The sequence below is a fragment of the Quercus suber genome, unplaced genomic scaffold, assembly GCF_002906115.3.
Source record: "Quercus suber isolate HL8 unplaced genomic scaffold, Cork oak 2.0 scaffold_37, whole genome shotgun sequence".
Lineage (NCBI taxonomy): Eukaryota > Viridiplantae > Streptophyta > Magnoliopsida > Fagales > Fagaceae > Quercus > Quercus suber.
This window is the reverse complement of record NW_027069502.1, coordinates 1,673,976-1,678,758: the sequence shown is the minus strand read 5'-3', so window position 1 is coordinate 1,678,758 and position 4,783 is coordinate 1,673,976.

The following is a 4,783-nucleotide window of genomic DNA, read 5'->3' as shown; positions in this document are numbered from 1 at the left end:
ATGTTCCCGAACTGGAGTTCCTTCCACCATTTTGGTCGACATGAGATTTTTCATAGCAGTTTGTCGTGCACTTCTGCTTTGTTCTCCAAACATCTCTTTGAGGTGCAGCATCATATCTTGTGCTGTAACTAGGCCTTGGCATTGTTTTTGCAACACATTGGTCATAGAGGCCAATATGTAGCATTTAACCATTTCATCAGCCTCATGCCACTTATTAAATGCATCTCTTTGTGCCTCAGTGGCATCAGCTAAAGCAAGTTCTGGTGCCTCAGTATTAAGGACATAAGCTATCTTATCAGCAGTGAGAACAATGATTAGGTTCCTTTTCCAATCTACATAGTTTGGTCCAGACAAGCGATTTTCATCCAAAATCTTAGCTAAGGGATTAAAATTGGTCATAATGAATCTACAAAATAATATAAAATAATATTTTCACATACATATATCCATCATATTCAGGTTTTTGAATAACTAATGGTACCTCCCACAAGAACAAAATATCATAGATTCCCAGAACAGAATATAACAATTATATTCATAAATAGTTCGAAGTGGGCATCAGGAACCCTTACCTCGCATGCTCCAATAATTTCTTTTGAAATATATTGTGCACACCATATAAAGGCAAATAGATACTATTAATCATAATTTCATCTCATGTTTCTAATTTTATTTAATTTATCTATGACTCCCGATTTACTTTTGGCCTCCAAATCAAACATGTTTTACAGTATTTTAGTGGTCATGTTTATTTGGATAAGTGCAAACCATTATCTGAGTGTGATATATGTACTAGTATGATTATGTTGCTATTTTAGCCACACTCTCACCAGTCATACACACACATGTCTTCCCAAGAAGTAAACAAGAGGAACTACCAAACCAAAATCAAGTCTATCCTTTTGGCTTCAACAAAATTTTAATTTAATAGAGCCTTTATTCACCGACAATGGAGGGCCATAGGAATTATTTTATAAAATAATCCTATTTAGCACTTAATATATATCAATACTGGGATTATTTAAATATTATTCTTTTATGTATCTAATACAACTCCCACTAATTGGGATTCAAAACTTCAATTCGGCAACACTCAAGATTTTACCGATATAAAAAGGTGAGTCATTGAACCAATATATATCAATATGGTTACACAGATAAGCACATATACATGTATATTGGTTCATAATAGACAATCTATAAAAGACAATCTATAAAGCATAAAAGACAATCTATAAAGTATATGTTGGAAATAAAGGAGAGATAATACCTGAATTTTCCTTGGAAATTTACACAATTTGATTTTACCAAGAGAAGTGGCAGAGATGAGGCGTGGACCAAGTCATTGTCTTGAGACAAATCGTGCCGTCTACGGTATATCCGATGTAGTTAGACAAATAGTTTCTACACGTTGCCCCAAGGATACAACAGCCCAGCCACCTTTTGCTGATTATCCTTTCGAGCCTACACTGCTCGTAGGATATAAGCTCTCTATAGTACTTTCTTTTCCCAGAAAAGTTTGTAAAAGATAGAATATTTTTGTGAGTTGTAAAAAGTAATAGATGGTAAGTGTTTAGGACAATAAAAACTATTTTTGAAAAATTTTCAGCTTTGTAATTCAAGAATAATGTGTCTCTTCTACTTTATTTCTTTCCATATATATATATAGCCGGACCTTTAACTTCTCTTTAGCCAAAAAAAATCAAAAAAGACTTGATATCAATTAAATGGTCATAAAGATATTGAAATCAATGTCATGAATACATATATTAAATATATATATATATATATATGTCAACTTTTTGCCAAAGTGTACGTTGAGGACTAGAAGGAAAGAATCATGATGCTATGCATTTAATGTCCCATAGTTAACGTGGCTAACCTTTATTAGAATGCCTTTTTGAAAGTTCCAGAATATATATATATATATATATGTCAACTTTTTGCCAAAGTGTACGTTGAGGACTAGAAGGAAAGAATCATGATGCTATGCATTTAATGTCCCATAGTTAACGTGAAGTGTACGTTGAGGACTAGAAGGAAAGAATCATGATGCTATGCATTTAATGTCCCATAGTTAACGTGGCTAACCTTTATTAGAATGCCTTTTTGAAAGTTCCAGAATATATATATATATATATATGTCAACTTTTTGCCAAAGTGTACGTTGAGGACTAGAAGGAAAGAATCATGATGCTATGCATTTAATGTCCCATAGTTAACGTGACTAACCTTTATTAGAATGCCTTTTTGAAAGTTCCAGAATATATATATATATATTACAAAAAATTGCTAACTGTTTTGACCACTTTCCATTAAATTAAATGGTAAATATTTGTGTATATATGGTAACGTAAAATAATTTAACAATAGCTGTACATTTAAGTGCTAAAATATCTTCCATATATGACTTTATTATGTCATATTTGAATAAGAACGTTTGACTACAAAACCTTTAGAATGGAAAGTATATATTTGTAATAAAACCAAATATGCTGGCAATTATGGCATTAATATCGCGTTATGTTCATAAATTTCCTGATTAAAACCATTGACAAAAAGTTATTCAAATTTTTGAATTAAATTTGAATTTCAAAATTTAGTAATCAACGCACCTGACATTAAGGGATAATTGATACACATAAATGAGTATTAAAATAAATATAATATTTTTTATAAAAATATCCAACAGTATACACAGGAAACCGTAATGGACAATCCATAAAGCAATCCATAAAGCAATAGTCACGAAACCATAACAGACAATCCATAAAGCAATAGTAGCGCTACTGCGCACAACTCAAGATTATATCAATATGCCACTTCTCCGAATATCAATTATAGCACATATATCAATATGCCACTTCTCCGAATAAAAACAATTAACATATCATATATGTATCACGGCATATAGGAAATATCTCAGCAAACATTCTTATATTAAATAACAATTTAAAATCCATGATTAGTTGTGGTTTGCTCTGATACCACTGACAGTTTTGCGGAAGCAATATAGAACAAAAATAAATCATATTTACATTTAAAGATCGTTGTACCATACAACCATGGATTCTAAAAAGAATAAAATTGCGTACCTCTCTTAGCAACCCAAGCGTGTTGCCTCCCAAGGTATTCACGTCTCTCTCTCTATTTCTTTTGAGTTTTCAAAAGACTGCAGTATCACACAGTAGTTCTGATGGCCAACTCCGAAATATGATATTATAAAATCTTATTTTATAGTAGACTTCTAAAACCCTAGAGAGAGATTGGACGTGGCATCCTTAGGGATCCTAATCTTCAGCTGTAGGATTTTATCAATAACTTTTTTGAACGTTATTGACTTTTCTTGAAACTCTTTCCAAAAATATTCCTTAATTTTCTCAATCATATCAAGAAAATATTTGAACTTCTACAAATTGCAATAATGTCCATCAACACATTGCAATTGACCCCTGAAGATTAGAGAATTACAAATGAGGTCCCATTACTTACAATTTTATATCTATGTCCTTCCACCATACTATATTCCCACAAGCCACTAGGATTGGATTAATATCACTGTCATGTCCCTAGCTTATGTAACCCTTAATTTCTTGATTTCATAATTTCTATTGGACTCCAAAATATCTTTAAAAACTCTTTAAATGTATATATACAATATTATATATATGAAAAACATTTTCGAAAAATGTCACCGGCCGGTTTTGTTTTGAGTCCAACTTCAATATGAAAATCAACTGAATATACTATCTTCTTTAGAGACTGGTGGATTCATTGTTGAGCATTTATATATTTTACTCATTACACACATAACCCAACGTGTCTGTATATAGCCTTTAAAAATCAGAGTAGGATTTTATCAATAACTTTTTTGAACGTTATTGACTTTTCTTGAAACTCTTTCCAAAAATATTCCTTAATTTTCTCAATCATATCAAGAAAATATTTGAACTTCTACAAATTGCAATAATGTCCATCAACACATTGCAATTGACCCCTGAAGATTAGAGAATTACAAATGAGGTCCCATTACTTACAATTTTATATCTATGTCCTTCCACCATACTATATTCCCACAAGCCACTAGGATTGGATTAATATCACTGTCATGTCCCTAGCTTATGTAACCCTTAATTTCTTGATTTCATAATTTCTATTGGACTCCAAAATATCTTTAAAAACTCTTTAAATGTATATATACAATATTATATATATGAAAAACATTTTCGAAAAATGTCACCGGCCGGTTTTGTTTTGAGTCCAACTTCAATATGAAAATCAACTGAATATACTATCTTCTTTAGAGACTGGTGGATTCATTGTTGAGCATTTATATATTTTACTCATTACACACATAACCCAACGTGTCTGTATATAGCCTTTAAAAATCAGCATCACTAGTTGACATTGTCAAAGTTATGTGCATAATAAATAAATATACACAAACCCCTCATGTTTAAGGACAATAGAAAAATTGTGATAGGACAACCTTTTAATTAACAGTGATCACTCCATAAGGTGTCCTTGATCGGATCCAATTCAATGTATGTACTTGTTACATTACACCCACTTGTCTGCTTAAAGTCACTACCTCAATGATGGAGTAAATCATCCTATCATATAGCAGCACAACAAGTGTAGGCTTTAGTGGTAATATTCAATTAATATCCATAACCTAGAACAATTTAATAATCTATGAAAAATCATTACTCCCTGTCTTTGGTTCCTTAACCATTAACATGATTTTTCTACAGAAGTGACATCACATGCCACATTTAAAAAA